Source organism: Panthera pardus, unplaced genomic scaffold (genome assembly GCF_024362965.1).
Source record: "Panthera pardus isolate Hobbes unplaced genomic scaffold, ASM2436296v1 HiC_scaffold_11, whole genome shotgun sequence".
Lineage (NCBI taxonomy): Eukaryota > Metazoa > Chordata > Mammalia > Carnivora > Felidae > Panthera > Panthera pardus.
This window is the reverse complement of record NW_026526666.1, coordinates 9830175-9847676: the sequence shown is the minus strand read 5'-3', so window position 1 is coordinate 9847676 and position 17502 is coordinate 9830175. Positions and strand designations below refer to the sequence as shown.

At 47.7% G+C, this 17502-nt stretch overlaps 2 long non-coding RNA genes across 2 annotated transcripts in view; one reads left to right on the top strand and one right to left on the bottom strand.

Annotated features, from left to right (window-relative positions):
• Nucleotides 1-3: 3 nt before the first annotated feature.
• Nucleotides 4-5574, bottom strand: LOC109272091 (uncharacterized). The gene is made up of 3 exons (XR_002082275.2): nt 5305-5574; nt 3323-3512; nt 4-1179 (listed from the first exon to the last, which is right to left on the bottom strand). It is a non-coding gene; the product is annotated as an uncharacterized LOC109272091 (long non-coding RNA).
• A 776-nt stretch (nt 5575-6350) lies between these two features.
• The window catches only part of LOC128773658 (uncharacterized), a 100909-nt gene continuing 89757 nt past the window's right edge, over nt 6351-17502 (top strand). The window contains exon 1 of the long non-coding RNA XR_008418023.1: nt 6351-6653. This is a non-coding gene — a long non-coding RNA (uncharacterized LOC128773658). The remainder of the gene's footprint in view (nt 6654-17502) is intronic.

Here is a 17502-nt window from a genome sequence, read left to right as displayed (position 1 = left end):
CTAACCCCACCAAACCAATGCTGATGAGCTCTCCTCTGCCTGCCCTTTAACTTCTGCCCTCACAATGCAGAGCTTAAAAGATTAAATCTTTATTTATGGATTTAATAACGCCACAGAAGACTTATAAATGCGAAGCCAATGTATTACTTTAAAGGGCAGACCTCTCAGCACCGTCTCTCCAGAACATGGGTGCTGACAATATCTAGAGCTGGACACCTCTCCAGAGCACTCCAGCATGGCCTTTGGGGGTCTGCCCAGCCACCCAAACTCTGCCTTCTCTGAGAATGGACACCCACACTCCCTGGCCTTAGCCTTGTGGCCCCAGGGGAACAAATCACATTGTCTCCTGGGGATTTAGAATGGCAGCTCAGAGATGTTAGATCTGAGCAGGTGTTTGGAAGCATCTTCGGCCCTGCTACCTACCAGAGGCAGTGAAAGCCAGACTACAGAGAGGAAAGATGAACAGGGTGGAGACTGGGCGAGACGGCCGCTGAGTGATGTCCCCCCCACTCCATCCCCCTGTGCTCACAATGCACTTCTAGCCTGGGTTCTGCAAAATGCCTGACTTCTGCGAAATGCCTGACTTCTTTAAAGAAACACTCCCTTTCTTGTTTGTTTTTCTTTTTTTAAAAAAAAATTTTAATGTTTATTTATTTTTGAGACAGAGAGACAGACCGAGCACGAGCAGGGGAGGGGCAGAGAGAGCCAGAGACACAGAATCCAAAGCAGGCTCCAGGCTCTGAGCTGTCAGCACAGAGCCTGACGCGGGGCTCGAACCCACAAACCATGAGATCATGACCTGAGCCGAAGTCGGACGCTTAATCTACTGAGCCGCCCAGGCGCCCCACGTGTTTGTTTTTCTTTTCTTTCTTTTTCTCAAGTTAGTATGAGTGGGTTTCAATTTCTTACAACCCAAAGATGATGCCTCATCCTCACCTTACCTCACCACCGAAAACACTCACCTGGTCTAGACTGCTGGGCAGGTGGCCTTGACCCTCCAGGGTGTTCTTCCCTGTCCATGACCCAGAGGACGCACCAGAACAATGAAAGAACATGTGTAGGCCTGTGACGCCTTCTCCACATCACCTTCCAGATGGCGGGGCAGTGCCCCTTCCCTGCTGTGTTCATCCATGGTGGGCTGTTTCTGTCTCCAGCGGAGCGCTGCTCTCCCAGTGTTCTCTGCGGCAACCCTGCATGTTAGAAAGAGCACAAACTTTAGAGTCTGGTGAGCTTGGAGTCCGAGCTCCTGGGATCAGCATCAGGCTCTGCCACTTACTGCTGTGATACCTCCAGCAAGTTACTTAATACCTCATCTATAAACTAAAAATATCTGCCCAATAGGATCGTTGCTGTGAGGATGAGAGGTTATATACATGGAAACTCTTTAGCAGTGTGGACAGTCAGTACAGAGCTCTGAAACCCCACTTCCTTGGGGAGGCTCTTGGAACCTGTTTCACTCCCACCTGAAAGGGTCAGGTGCCTCTCCTTCGGGCCCCGATTCACCTGGGCACATCCTCATTGCGGCCCGCATCACAATGTATTGTATTTTGCTCATCTTTGTGTCCCCGGGACGTAACACAGAGCCCGGCTCGTAGATGGGGCTCAGAAAAATACTAGCACAGGTTCCCCCACCCGACTGTGAACCCTCGGAGCTCTGGGCCTATTTGTCTCCCAACTCGGGACCTCATGCAGGAGGGGCACATCCCCAGCAAGCGGTAAATGTCCTCGGCAGCATCTTTCAATTCAGTTGGACAAAGACAAGCTACAGATAAAAACTGAAGGCAGTCTCCTTCAACTGCAGATCACACAGGACTTCCCACAGTGACAATTTCTCACTCCAGCATCTAAGGGGAAAGTCTCAAACTAGGCCAGTGCATCTAAGCCCTGTGGCCACAGGGGAGGAAGGCAATAAAACCACAGAAGGTAGTGGGAAGACCTTTCTTGTTCAGCATCTGGTTCCTGGTGACGGCTCTGGAGTAGGTTCTGCTGCTCCCCCCCCCCCTCCACCGCCCAGCCTGGCCCCTGCTGCTTGCCCCTTACTTCACCCCTGCGAGCCTCCGTTTCTTCACTCCTAGAAATGTGCGTCATAGTACCACTTCACAGATTATTGTGAGAAGTAAATGAAACGAGTCTTGCAAAGCAGTGCGCCCCTTGCCTGGCACATAGTAGGTGCTTGGTAAGTGTCGTTATTGTTAGCAATGTCGTCATGATTGCAGGAGAGTCTTTGCAGAGAGCAATGTGCTCGTGCATTTTGTCTCCTTTGATCTTTACAACAATTCTGAGATAAGCTGGTCTCGGGAGCCAAGGGGTTTGTCTAAGTCCACAGAGCTAATAAGTACTGGGGCAGAACCTACGGTTTGGAGGCTGTGGGAGGAGTGGAACCAGCTGGGGCTCTGAACTCAGGCTGAGTTCGAATCCTTGCTGTGCAACTCCATAGCCAGGTAAGCGTGAGCGAATCCATTCTCTGGGCTTCAGGGAATATTACCCACCCCGGAGGCATGGATGAGCCCATGTTTTAAAACAGCTAAGAGAGGGGCGCCTGGGTGGCTCAGTCGGTTAAGCGGCCGACTTCGGCTCAGGTCATGATCTCGCGGTCCGTGAGTTCGAGCCCCGCATCGGGCTCTGTGCTGCCAGCTCAGGGCCTGGAGCCTGTTTCAGATTCTGTGTCTCCCTCTCTCTGACCCTCCCCTGTTCATGCTCTGTCTCTCCCTGTCTCAAAAATAAATAAAGTGTTAAAAAATAAAAAAACAATAAAAAAACAGCTAAGAGAGCATCCAGGATAATAAAGATGCTTAACCCAAGCTCATTCCCCGGGGCCGATTCTTGCTGTCTTATCATGGGGAGTGTGCTGGTGGCCATCTCTGGTGTTACAAACCATTTGTCTGGATCCAGTGGCTCTCTGACTGCCTTCTCTCTCCATTTGTACATCGTCTGTAGAAAGACATGCCACCTGTTGCCCAACCATAGATCTCTGCATTACCAGTAACAGTGGGGTTGACAGATATCCTGCACCTGCCGTCAGGGAAAAAAGCAGGGTGTATGGAAAAAGCACCCCTTTTTCTCTGTGCTGAAACAACTCTGCCAGCGGCAATGTGTGTGTTTGGTGTTTAGTTGTCTTTTTTTTCTTTTCTTTTCTTTTCTTTTCTTTTCTTTTCTTTTCTTTTCTTTTCTTTTCTTTTCTTTCTTTCTTTTTTTTAAACACAGTACTCCCAAGCTGCCTTTTTCCTTCAACCACATTTTCTCTCAAAGATACCTTTGAGCTGTTTCATAGCTGTTCAGCATGTGTCCCTGGTAGACATCACTATTGACTTTTTTGACTTACCTTGCTGTTGATCTTGACAGATCCTTCAATGCCATTTTGGTTGTATCGGGTCTTCTGGATATTTATTGCTGTCCAGTTGCACATGGTTTTTGTTCTGTAGCTGCTGAATGTTGTATTCCAGATGGGTAAATCCATGCACTTGTCAGATGCATGGACTGTTCTGGACTGTTCTCCACCTATTTGGCCTGCCCTTTTGGAGGAAGGAAGATAGTGCAGAGAGAGCCCAGGGGTGAGGAGAAGACCCTTCTAGTGGGTGTGATTGGTCCATGGGGCTGACTGTCCTGCCTCTCTGCTCCTCATCAACTGTGTGACCTTGAGCCAGACACTAACCCCTCTGAGCCACGGTTTGTTCGTTTGCAAAACAGGATTATGGGACCCGGATTACCACCTCTTAGGATTGTTGAGGTTCAAGCCCTAATACATAAAGCTTATGTGTTGGGACCTCTAGGAAGGAATCTTAGGAATCACTGAGTTTGGCTCCGTCATTTCACAGCTGAAGAAACTGAAGTCGAGAGAGACTTTTGAAGGCAGGGAATGTACCTCATCCATCTTTCTATCCCTGGATCCAGAGTCAGATACTTACTAGGTGTTTAATAAGTACCTTGTAAATGAGTTGAGTGACCAGCTCGTAGTGACATATCTATGATTTAATCTCTCTTGGTGACTCTGTTGTTATCAACATCAATTCCTACTGTGCTGCTCTGCCATGATGCCTTCAGAACCAATTAGGCTGTAATAGAATGTGGCTACTATGCTTTTCTGCTTAATGTTTCTTCTCTTACCTCTCTTACTGTTACCTGTCGGTTCTTCCTGGAGAACTGGATTGGATCCCTTAGAGGAATCGGCATCGCTTTCTAATTGGCTGTTCTCTCTAGGCTGGAGCAAGAGTGAAGGGCTTTGAAGGATTTTAAAGTTGGTACCTTTATGGGAGTCACAAGGAGCGTTGCAAAATATTCCACAGACCAGAAGCACAGCCTCTTTTAAGCTGGAAGTTGTCTAAAGTCATCTGGTCTCACCCGCTAAAGTCATGCAAGTATTTTCTAACTCACTGCACCCTTTCTAGTGCCTTCTATGCATGGCATGACTAGTTTACTCAGTGAAGCAGGTGATGGAAGTGGCTGGTAATGGCCGAGGAATGCACTGGCTTCTATCCCCTGGAATCTCTATCCAGTGACCTGGATTCTTAAGTACTTTTCTCTCCCAGCGTAGGGGAGGTAAACACACATAGATGTGGATTTCTCCTCTCGTTCCTGATTATGACCTAGTGAATTCCCTTCTCTTGTTCTCTCTGTCCTTGCCAGCCCTCCTGAGTCCTGATCAAGGTGAAATATTCTTTACTGTTATAAACTAGTAAAGGTATCCACACTAGTTTAATAATAATTCAGTAGGTAAGGGGAGAAATAGGGGAAATGTTAGTTGTATCATTGGATTTTAAATTGAGATAGGAGTAATCTCATTTAGACAAATTTCAATAATCAGTTGAAAGCCTGTAAGTTGCAGATAGATTACCAGCCGTAAATTGGGATTTATGTTCTCTGGGTTTTTAATGAGGGCAACTCAGGCAGCTCAGCACTCGAACTGATTCACGTCTGGAAAGCACCAGCTGGCTCAGCCTCGCCGCGGGCAGTGCAGCAGAAGGGCACGGAGCAGACATCAAGTTCAAGTTGTGGGCAATATCAATACCTCCCTCCCGGGGATGGTGTGATGACTAAATGAGATCATGTATGTGAAAGGGTTTTGTAAATCATAAAGCATACAAATGCCAGCCGCTCACAATACCTGTTTCAAAATTAGCATCAGTGTCTCGTGTCTGTGCCGGGTTTTGGGCAGACAAGGAACAGGACAGACCGAGGAGCCTATCTGGCAAGGAGCAAAGGGATGCTGTGCGGATGAACAGTCGTAATTAGGGGAGTCGATTATTACAAACAAAGGGAACGTGTAGGTATCCCAGACTCAAAAAGGGGATATGAAGTCTATCTTACCTGGACCCTGTATGGGATTGAACTGCTGTAAGTGGTCATCAGCAGGCAGGAAATACAAAGCCAAAGAAGGCATTCAGAGTGCATGGTTCGGAACACCACGAGAGAGCAGAGTGAAGCCCAAAGCCTAGTTCCCGGAGCAGGAAGAAAATCAGGGTGAGATGCAGGTTGGAGTCAGGAAGGCCATTGAGAGACGCTGAAGTCTGAATGCTGCCCATGTGAGAGGCAGCATCTGTGGGAACGCTTCAATGTCAGAGCCAACTGGGACAGACGATTGATTAATTAAAAATGTTATGAATATTGATGCAGTATTTACTATGTCCTACATGCTTATTTACAATATTGAATAAGACAGATATGGATATGTCTTCACAGCCTGGGGACCGGTGGGATAAAGGGATGAATAAATAAACAGGCAACTATGTTACACTGTGGTGGGATTATGGGATAGGAGCACCTTCTGTCCTAGCCTTGCCTGGGGGAGGGGTGAGGCAGTTTCCAGAGGCTCCTCAGCCTGAGCCGGAGGGACACCCAGGCAGGCTCCTCCCCACACCATTGCCACTGCTGTTGCCATCACTCAACTGGACCATTGCAAGAGGCTCCCGATTGACCACCTTCTCCAAGAGTCTCTCCCGGCTCCCACACACGGAGTCAGTCACTGTATGTCACTATTTGTTAATGGACCCATCCCCCCCGGATTAGCTGTGAAACTGCCCCGTCTGTGGGGAAACAGCCCCTCGAGAGCCAGGACAGGAACTTCCCCTTTATGGCGTCAGTACCTAGTGCTCAGGGAGTGCTTGTGGAAAACAGGCATAAAGGCCCACAGAGAGAAAGGAGGGTCTTTACCGTCCAGGGGGCTGTCCTCTCCCCGAAGGGATGTTCTCCACGAGCTGGAGAGGCAAGTGTCCCAGACACGGGGTTTTTTCACAGGTGTAAGCTCTCCAGAAACAGCCGCTCCTCTCCGGAATGTGGAAATGTGCCAGAGGCCAGCTGCCTGAGGGCCAGAACCCAGAGGCGATCTTTTGTTTTGCACACCATTTTCTTTGCAGCTCTTCCGGGGACCTTGCTGCCAGCCCTGCATGCCCTGGGGCCCAGATTCTCTGGATGCCCCCACAGTTCACATGTGCCCTGGGCTGTGGCTTCTGCGGGGCACCCACCTCTGGGCCGGGCCACCACAGAGAAATAATAAACAGCAGCACTGCTTCCAGAGCCCTCTGCACCCGCAGGGCACGGTCTCACTTAACCCTCGAAACTACTGGTCCCACCAACAAGTATTTAACGAGAGCCCGTTTGCGCTGGGGGCCGAGAAGGACACGGTGATGCATTTTGTGCTTCAGGAGCTGACAATTCAGGTGAGGTGGGGGCACGGGGCGGGGTTACAGGTAGGATGGTGATAATAAGGCACACGTTTCCCTTGGCTCCCTAAGACTGCACGGGTGGTTGACATTTAGTACCTTGAAGGGAGGGTGCTTCATAAGAACTCCAAGGAGGAAGCGGTCATACTTCCATGAGGGAGATTTGAAGAGGCTCCATAAAAGGGGTGATGTGTGAGGTAGGCCTTGGAGGGAGGGAAGACTGGACACCAAGAACGTTCCGGGAGGAAGGACTAGTGCGAGCAGAGGTGTGGACTATGAGAACATAAATTGCCTCCAATTGTGCAACAGGCTTAAATCAAAAAGGCCTCAGGGATTTTGGTTGATATCAGGTTTATGCAAGCAGGTACTATGAAGTGTGGCTGCTCCAAAAGATGGTACTTCTTAGGCTGAATTAGTGGAAGCCCAGCATTAGCATGCTGGGGGGAAACAATCCTGTGTCACTCCGCTGTGGTTAGGCCGCAGAAGCAGTGTTCCCTTCTGCCCTAGGGGAAGACGATATTTAGAGTTCCTATGACTTATTAGGCAGCTGCCATGTGCTAGGCTCTTGTGAGATGTCTGCATGCATTCTTTTTTGTTTTCTTTCAAATTTTTATTTAAATTCTAGTTAGTTAACATAGAGTGCGCTGTTGGTTTCAGAAGTAGAATTCAGTGATTCATCACTTACATACAACACCCAGTGCTCATCGCAAGTGCCCTCCTTAATATCCACCGCCTGTTAAACCCACCCTCACCCTCCTCCCTCCATCTTCCCTCAGTTTGTTCTCTGTCTTTGAGAGTCTCTCATAGTTTGTTTCCTCTCTTCCCCCACCCAGTGTGTTCATCTATTTAGTTTCTTAAAATCCACGTATGAGTGAAATAATGTGGTATTTGTCTTCCTCTGATTGATTTATTTTGCTTAGCATAATACACTCTAGCTCTATCCATGTAATTGTAAACGGCAAAATTTCCTTCTTTTTGATGGCTGTGTAATATTCCATTGTACGTATATATATATATACACACACACACACACACACACACATATATATCTTCTTTGTCTAATCATCTGTCAATGGACATTTGGGCTCTCTCCATAGCTTGGCTATTGTTGATAGTACTGCTATAAACATTGGGGTACAGTCATTCTTTTTTTTAAAGCCTAAACCCTTATTTATTTATTTTAGATATAGTGAGTGGGGGAGAGGGGCAGAGGGAGAGAGAGAGAATCTCAAACAGGCTGCACACTCAGCATGGAGCCTGACATGGGGCTCAATTCCATGACCCTGGGACCATGACCTGAGCTGAAATCAAGAGTGGGATGCTCAACTGACTGAGTCACCCAGGTACCCTGCATGCATTCTTTTTATCCCCAACAGCAATCCTGAAAAGTAGATGTTATTATCTTCCACTTTACAAGTAAGACAACTGAGGCTCCAACAGGTTGTCATGGGCCAAGTTCATTGGGCAATGGAGTAGCTCACACCCACTGAGAAGGCCTATGGGAAATAAGAGCCCTGCCTTCAAACGTCAGAAAGGTCACCATAAGGAAAAGGGATAATACTTGGCCCCAAAGTGTAAAAGGTTCTCTCAGTACAAATTAGTTACACAAAAGGAGAGAGTTCCAAAAAGAGAGAGGAAATTATAGTCAGCCCTGTGCCAGAATGTTTTGTGTTATCTTTGGTGGTAGTGAGCTCCCTGTTCCTGGAGGTGTTAAAGGCTGAATGAATGTTGGATGGGGCTTTACAGAGGATGCAAATGTGAGAGGAGTGGAACCAGATGCCCCTTACAGTGTTTTCCAATATTCAATCTTTGTTCCACTTTTCAGCAAGATAAAAAAAGAGGAAAAGTCAAGAGAGAAGAGATTCAAAGAACCTGGGATGGCTGGCCATAGGGCAAACTTTCACATCCTGCATGTTAAGAAATGAGTGGGGTGGGGGTGGGGGGCACCTGGGTGGCTAAGTCGGTCAAGCCTCTGACTTCAGCTCAGGTCATGATCTTGTGGTTCGTAGGTTTGAGTCCCATATTGGACTCTGTGCTGACATATCAGAGCCTGGAGCCTGCTTCACATTCTGAAGAGAGGCAGATTCCCTGTCTCTCTCTGCCCCTCCCCTGCTCATGTTCTATCTCTCTCTCTCAAAAATAAATAAACATAAAAAAGAATTTTTTTAAAAAATGAAAAACAACTATTTAAAAAAAGAAAAAGAAAAAAAGAAATGAAAGAGGTCCTTCTGGTCATTGGGTGAGGAGTAGAACTGGATCCCTACCCCACCCCTGACTTGGCTCAGGTGAAGTCTCGTCGAGAAGCTAGAGGAAGAAGAAATTAAGCGTGTGCATTTCTGCCCAAGCAACTCTGCATCCATTTTTCACAAACTCTGGCTCAGGCAGGTGTCTGGCTTGGTTTGAATCTGATTTGTTTGCATTTCTGCAGCAGGAGGCTGCTGGGACTGGTTGCAAGGGGAGAGATTTGCTTTGCACATAATTTAATACAAGGGTTAGTTAATGAGTTTGCTCCCCCTCAGAAAAGGGAAATCAACATACTTCCTCCAACCTTGCCCTCGCTTGGTCATTAGCAGGGATGCTGCTCTGTGAGCCTTGTTAGATTCATGTGATCACAATTCACGGGTGATTTACTGGAACTCCTGATATTAAAAAACCTCGGAGTGAGACATGTGGAATGAATAATGCTCTGTAGTGAATTTGTTAATGAATTTCCTTTCTGCTCCCAAAAAGAAGGGACTGGAAAAAAAGGGGAAGGGGGGATCTTGGACCAGGGAAAGACCATAATACTCTGCAAATCAAGGTTCTTGATGATTCTGAAAAGAAAATAATCAAAAATCGCTTTTTAAAGAAAATACTTCTGTTCTCAGTAGGGACTGTCATTAATTTCAGGGTAGAAAATGGGTTGGCATCTTTCTGGTGTCCTTAAAATAGAATAAATAAGCAGTCACCTTAAAGGAAGAAAAAGGAGGTTTTGATCCAGGGTTTAAGTAATCTTGGTTGGCTTCTGATTTGCATATATATATGATAAAGTATGCCACTGTCCCAGAGGTTGATTGCTGGGAAATTGGACTCATGAAGAATGAAAATCTGTTCAGCAACAGGTGAGGAAGCAGTGGGAGCTCCTGCCAGTTCCTCTGGACACGGTGCAGGTCTGCAGACCCTCACCTGTCATGTCAGGTCACTGACTTGGGCTGGCTTCCCGGACATGTGACCCCTGCACTGGCACAGGGCTCCCCACTCAGAAGGTCCCTGCGCTTGGTTTAATGCTCGGCTGTTGCTCTCTCAAAAATCTTAATGTTTGAGAAAGGAGCTCCTTGCTTTCATTTTGCACTGGATCCTGCAAATTATTTAGATGGCCCTGCCAATGATTCTGTCCTCGATCAATGACCTGCCCTATGTTCACCTGCCTTTTCCAACTCTGGCTTTTCTCAGGAGGCAAAGTAATAAGAACTCTGCTCTGTAAGTATGTGTATTGGATAAAGTATGTGGCGGTCTTTTAGAAAGGTGGACAATTTACTGTTTTTGTACGCTGATTTAAAATAATGCGTGTTGCGGTGCCCGAGTGGCTCAGTGTCCGGCTCTTGGTTTTGGCGTGGGTCATGATCTCGAGGTTTGTGAGTTCAGAGCCTGCTTGGGATTCTCTCTCTCTCTCTCTCTCTCTCTCTCTGCTCCTCCCCAACTTGCACTCTCTCTCTCTCTCTCAAAATAAAAAAATAAACTTAAAAAAAATAATGCATGTTACTTGTGGAAAATTTAAAAACTACAAAGAAGAAAAAAAATCATCCATATACCCCCCACACACAAAATATCTTTCCAGTCTTTTTTTTTTTTTTTTTTGGATACAGTTTTTTAAAATTTGTTTTGCTTCTTTATGTCATTCGAGATCGTGTTTTGGAAAATGCTTTTAAAAAATTCTCAATATGGCATGCATATGAACTTTTCCCCATATTTTTGTCTCTAAGATTTTATGGTATTTCAGTGTCCAAAAATACTATAATTTACTCAATCCCTTCTGTTGGGTCATTTATATTTATTACGGAATAACACTTCAAAGAGAACACTTACAGATTTAAGACGAAACAGATTGTTTTCCTGGGGTAGATTCTTAGAAGTCAGACTTAATAAGAATTTTGGCACACATCGCCAAACTCTCTCTGGGAAATGGTTCCAATTTACAGTGGGGAAGGGAGGAAGGAGGCCCGGGGAGGGGGTAAAAGAAATAACAGAGGACAAGGAAACCCCGCCTGCATTCTTGGGCTCTGCGGGTCAATAGTTGAGTTTCTTTCTTTCTTTTGTGTTTAATTTTATTATTTTTTTTTCTCCAAATGTTTATTTAAATTCTAGTTAGTTAATATGCCATTGAGTTTCTCTTTAGGTTCTGATTGCAGACACTGCAGTGACTTTGAGCTGGTTTCTCCACTAGACCAAAACTCCTCCCTGGAAGAGGCTGGTCCCAGGTTTTCTGCCCCCACCAGCGCTGCCCCAGGGGATCTGCCGGCCCCAGGGAGGGGAGCTCCCCGGAGCTGCTTCCGCTCATTACTCAGGCACTGTGTGCCTGAACATTTTAGGGTGCTAGGCTTGGCTTAATGTCCGTACTCTTTCCAAAGCCCATTGGGAAGAGCAAATGACATTCCAAGCTTGATAGCCTCCACTAAGGGTCTCCAATGAGAAAACAGAGCTTCAGAGAGGCCGCTGCCCATGGCCCTTTGCAGCCCCATCCTGCAGGTAAAGGATCTCCATTTGTATTCGCAGAACGAGCCTGCCCATATCTGTCATGATCATTTAGACTTCTGTTTAGGATTTGGGGAAGGGAAATGGTGAGCGGTTGGTGTGTTTACTACGGAGGCCTCAGCCTGTCTAAGTGGGGGGAGCTGCCATATGCTGCTGATGGGGAGGAAGCTCTTGAGATCTCTTTGAAATGCAAGTTGGGAAATCTCCAGATGTTTCCACTCTGAGTCTGTGGCCAGGGTGACTCCCAGAAACAGGATCCTGCCAGGGGAGAGGGGAGGCAAAGAATGTGTTCTGGGCAGCGTGGGGTTGAAAAGGCATTTAGAGAGCGGCTGTTCAGTGCACCCCAAGGGATCCTCAGCCCCTGTAGGGTCTCAGGCTGGGAGGGGGGCCCAGAGGGTCCTTCTCTATGTTTAATTGCATGGGTCTCTGCTTGGAAGACCCCCTCTTGCCTTGGCGATTTTTCCATTTGCTGGAGATAGAAAATTGCTCAGTTACATTGTTTTCCCTGAACTTCTTTCTGCCTCTGCCCACAGTCAATTTCCCCCTCTGTCTTGTGCAAGGCCCTGCTGGCTCCAGGGTCTAGTGGGAGGTTGCTCACACCCGTGGGCTGGACCCACACCAGGCTGGAATTGCCAGGGGGCAAACCACTGGCCTTTGGGCTGCTCCTCCCTAGTCCCTCCCAAGTGGGAAGAACAGAAGGCTCTGTCTCTTCAGACCACCACAAAGAATGTCCCCTGGAAGGAAACCACACTGCTGGCCATGGAAGTGGCCTCTGCCTCCCCCTGACTTTGGCTCTGCCCTGAGTCCACTCGGTAAACAAAGGCTCCTCAGACTGGGGTCTGTGGACGGTCTTAGCTTCGGCACGTTCTTCAAGAACTGCTTTAATATTGACTTCTCAACACGATAAGCTTTACAACATTTTTACTCCATTTATAAAAACAAAGCTTATTTTGAGCCAGTATTTTTGTATATGCGTTTTCAGGGATCCTATGAGAGGTTCCCCCTCCTTTAAGCGAGACTCAACTTTCAACAGTTTGAGAAATACTACACCGTGCCTCGCATGATTACAGCTGCCTTTGTTAAGCCCTTCATCAATGACAAACCCTGCCTGGCCGCTCATTTAACTCCCTCAACAGTGCTCTGAAATAGGCATCACCCTTACCACCACCCCCATTTTCCAAAAAAAGGAGAAAAAGCCTTAGCAGCAGTAAAAGAACTGGCCAAGGCCACACAGGACAGGAAGTCAAGATGCAGAAGTCCTATCCCAAAGCCTACACACTCTTGATTTGGTTAGAATCCCTCCATGAGAGGCATCATTCTAGGTGGTGTTGATTCCAATGTTCCTGGTCAGTTTATAACCCGGGAGGGGTTATAACACGGGTATACACATAACTAAGGAAGGTTGCACTGTGATAACTGCTCAAAATCGAATGCAAGGAGGTGCTTAGAAGCAGAGGAAAGATGAATTCTAGCTTTAATGGGTTGGGTTAGAAGAAGATAGGGAAGAGATCATTTGTTTTTAAGCTAAAATTTAAATGAGCTGCTACTGCGTGCAAAGAATTGTGCCAATTGCTGGAGATACAGAGATGAAAAGGGCACGTCCAGCCTTCAGAGAACTCTCTAGGGCAGCGGGACGAATGGGTGGGCAATGAGAAGACGTTTGGAAAAGCGCTGGAGTGGAGATAAGCGCAAGATGGTACTTTCTGGGGAACGTGGATGCTCTCATCCCCCTCCAAGGTCCTTGGGGAAGCACGGGAGCAGTCAGCAGAGAGGAAGGGAAGGGGGATAAACTCTGCATGCAGAGATAGCAACTGGAGCAGAGGGTCAGAGGCAGGGGCCCATACAGGCAATTAGAATCTGTTCCATATTATTGAGGGCAGGGGGTGCTCCTGGGATATCAACTGCAGAAAGATTAGAGAGGTGGGTCTAACTAAGCTCAAATCACAAAGCTTTACAACCTCACCAAGGAAACTGACATTTTCCAGCAACAATGGGGACCTACCTGATAAACGTGTTAAGAATGGGAATGATGTGTGGCCTGCAGAAAGCTGCCTCGGGCAGTACTGCCAGGTGGGGCAGGCAGGGTGGAAGGGGAGTCTGGGAAGACAGATAGGAGGCTATGACAGTAAGGCAGGTGAAAATGGGTAAGTCTCAGTTAAGGCTTCCCACTGCACTCAGAGTAAAGACCAAAAGCATTACAATGACCTACCAGGCCCTCACAGGCTGATCCCTTATTTCTGTGACTGCATCTTCCACTCATCCTTTCCTGGTCCAGCCCCACATTGACCTGCTTAGCTGCTCCTTCAACAGCCTAGCACACTGACCTCAGGGCCTTTGCACCTTCTCTTTCTTTTCTCTGCAATGGGTTTCCTCCAGGTTCACGTGGTTCACTCCCTTATCTCCTTCAAGCCTTTGAAATTTTCTTTTCAATGAAGCCTTTCAAATAGTCCCTCCACCTTCTACTCCTATGATTTTTCTTCCATCCCCCACACTTTATCTTTTACTTATCTATTTTCTGTCTCCTTCCAGTAGAATGGAATTTCTTTGAGGGCAGGGAAGTTCCTTAAGAGAAATATTGCTCACTGCTGTCTCTGAGGTGTCTCCTCAGTGCCTGGCACATAGTAGGTATCAATAAATATTGGCTAAATGAGTGAATTGCTGAATTTATGGGTGAAGGTAAAAACTTATGAAGGTGGATGCAATAGCAGTGGGGCTGGGAAAAGAGGAGAGATGGAGAGAAATCTAGGAGACTGTTCACGGGACCTGTGATTACTGAGTATGGTGGGAGGGACGGGAGAGGGATCAAGAATGACTCCCAGATGTCTGGCTCCAGCACGGGGTCAGTGGAGGGCTACCGCAGTGGTTTTAAACTATGTCCGGTGGACCTCGGGGGGTTTCCTGGAGCCACTTCAGAGGCCAGAGAAGGGAGGAAGGGGGGGGGGGCACTCCAACCAGAGACAATCTGTGTTTCTCTATTTGTTTTTGGCTTCCTTGTTTTGGTTTGTGTGAGATAATAGAAAATCTGTACGTTGGTCTTTGCCCCCAGTTCCTGACACAGGGGTGCCTGAACCCTTGCAAATTCCTCAGCGATAAGAACACCAGCAGCATCTTTTGTTGTAATGAGGTCATTCTGCATGGCCTCCTGGACGGCTCCTGGATGGGGGCTGGTCACCAGAAAGACTAAGTCGTGATTAGAAGGTTGGAATTTTTCAGCATCACCCCCCATTTTCCAGAGAGGGGAGAGGGGTTATAAATGGAGTTAATAATTGATCATGTCTATGGAAGGAAGCCTTCATGAAATACCAGTAGTATGGGCTTCTGTCAGAGAGCTTCCAGGTTGGTGAACACATCCATATACCAAGAGGGTGATGCACTCCGACTCCATGGGGCAGAAGCCCCTGTGCTATCCTCCTAGACCTCACCTGTGCTTCTTTCCCATTTGGATGTCCCTCTCTTCCATTTGGATAACCCATAAAAGGGTTATCATACCCTTTTATGATAAACCACATAAACGCAAACTGTTTTCCTGAGTTCTGTGAGCACTCTAGCAAATTAAACCTGAAGAAGGGGCTGTGGAAGTCTCTGATTTGTAGCTGATTTGTCAGAAGCACAGGTGACAACCTGGCATCTGAAGTGGGGTGAGGGCAATCTCGGGGGACTGAGCCCTTAACCTGTGGGATCTGATGCTATCTCTAGGTAGATCACGTCCGAACTGAGTTAAACTGTAGGCCACCCAGCTGGTGTTGCAGAGAACTGCTTGGTGGGGGAAATGCCTGCCCCCCCCCCCCATCTGTTGTCAGAAGTGTTCTGAGCATGGTAGTCCTGTGAGAACGAGGAGATACATAAGAGGGAAGACTAGGAGGATTTTTCCAACTCAGTTTGGTTTTACTTCTAAAACACTGAGGTTGGAAATCATAATAGGTTACGGTTATTGAGTCCTTACTGTGTTCTGGATATTAGGCAAGGTAAGCATTAAAAACTGGATTATCACATTTCTTCTTCATGACAACTTGATGAAGGAGACACCAGTCCTTTAAAAAAAAATGTTTTTAATGTTTATTTTTGAGACAGAGAGAGAGAGATGGAGTGCGAGTGATAGAGGGGCAGAGAGAGAGGGCGACACAGAATCCCAAACAGGCTCTAGGCTCTGAGCTGCCAGCACAGAGCCCAACGTGGGGCTCGAACCTACGATCTGTGAGATCATGACCTGAGCCAAAGTTGGTCGCTCAACCCAGGCATCCCAAGGTGACACCAGTCTTATCATCCCCTTCCTACACGTAGGAAACTGAGGCAGAAAAGAGATGAATTGACTTGCCTAAGGTAACCCTGCTGGTAAGTGAAAGGCAGTGTGATTCGGGATTAAAGAGAGACAACGGGCAATGTGTAGACTGATGGAGAACAAAGTTTTACCTTAATTACCTGCTAAAGCTCTCACATGTGGAGCAAAATGGGGTCCTTCGCCAGGAGCACCTGCCTCACAGAGCCTGAGACTTAGCCAAACGCGTGTCCTGTGGGCACAGGGCTCAGAGCAGGAAGGATGGGCCGAAAGCAGAGGAGGGGTGGAGCCTGCCTGGTTCCCTCCCTCCCCCGAACCCATCCGCCAATCAGGAATGGGGGCGGGGCCAGGAGGGGAGGGAATGGACTAAACGAGGACAGCAGTTGTCCTTCAGATGGCGCATGGGCTTCCCAGAGTCCCCAACAGACCAATTTCTTTTTGACTAGGCTGCCTTCTTGACCCTAGGTCCTGTGTTTTAGGTCTTCAAAAACGGGTGATGTTGTGCTCCCAGCAGTTGGTTTTCACGGGCTTCAGGCCAGGCTCTCTCCAAGTTTACTTAACGGTCTCCACCTGGCACCTTGCTCTCATACGGGAGCGCACCCTCCCTCACACTGGCTGCCTCCAAACGTAGATGTTTCCTTACCTGCAGAGGGACCTACCTGAGCGACCGCCCCGCCCCGCCCCTCCTGGCCCCGCCCCCATTCCTGATTGGCGGATGGGTTCGGGGGAGGGAGGGAACCAGGCAGGCTCCACCCCTCCTCTGCTTTCGGCCCATCCTTCCTGCTCTGAGCCCTGTGCCCACAGGACACGCGTTTGGCTAAGTCTCAGGCTCTGTGAGGCAGGTGCTCCTGGCGAAGGACCCCATTTTGCTCCACATGTGAGAGCTTTAGCAGGTAATTAAGGTAAAACTTTGTTCTCCATCAGTCTACACATTGCCCGTTGTCTCTCTTTAATCCCGAATCACACTGCCTTTCACTTACCAGCAGGGTTTGTGTAAAATTCTCTGACATTTAAATGTTGCCACCCCCCCGCCAAAACACTGTGCCATCCAAACCAACAACATCAGGGGGCCACATCTGGCTTGCAGGCCCTGATTTTTGTCCTCTGACAAGGATACTTAACCTCTTTGGGTCTTGAGAATATGATGAAAACTATGGTCTTTTTTTCAGGGGGAAAAATATGCCTGAACAAACACCAAAAATTGTGGATATTCTTTGTTGGGGTCTTTGAACTCCCAGAATCATTCTTTTCTTTCTTTTTTCTTTAAAAATTTTTTTTAATGTTTATTTATTTTTGAGAGAGAGAGAGAGAGAGAAAGTGGGAGAGGGGCAGAGAGAGAGGGGGAGACATAGAATCCGAAGCAGGCTCCAGGCTGCAAGCCGTTAGCACAGACAGAGCCCGACGCATGGCTTGAACTCACAAACTGCGAGATCATGACCTAAGCTGAAGTCAGGCACTTAACCCACTGAGCCACCCAGGCGCCCCCAGAATCATTCTTTTCTAAAGGCACACTTTGTAGAGTCAGAAGTGACAAGGGTTGCTTGTGAATGGATCTGAGGCCTGAGAAGGTACAAGCTGACCCAGTGGTATTTGAATGAGGGGTGTCCTATATCTGAATACGATGGCAGAGTTTGGTGGGGTCAATACTTACCTGCACACCTTGTTCATTACACTCTGTACCCACCTTTCCTCCTTAGTCTTGGTTAATTTCCTCTCTGTCGTTAAGTATGGGTCAGGAAGATTGGCTAAGGGGGAAGAGAAGGGGCTGGGAGTCTGAGACACTGGCTTGGAGGAGGTGAGGGAGGCTTGTTGTACAGGGAGCTTTTGAGCTGGACTTCA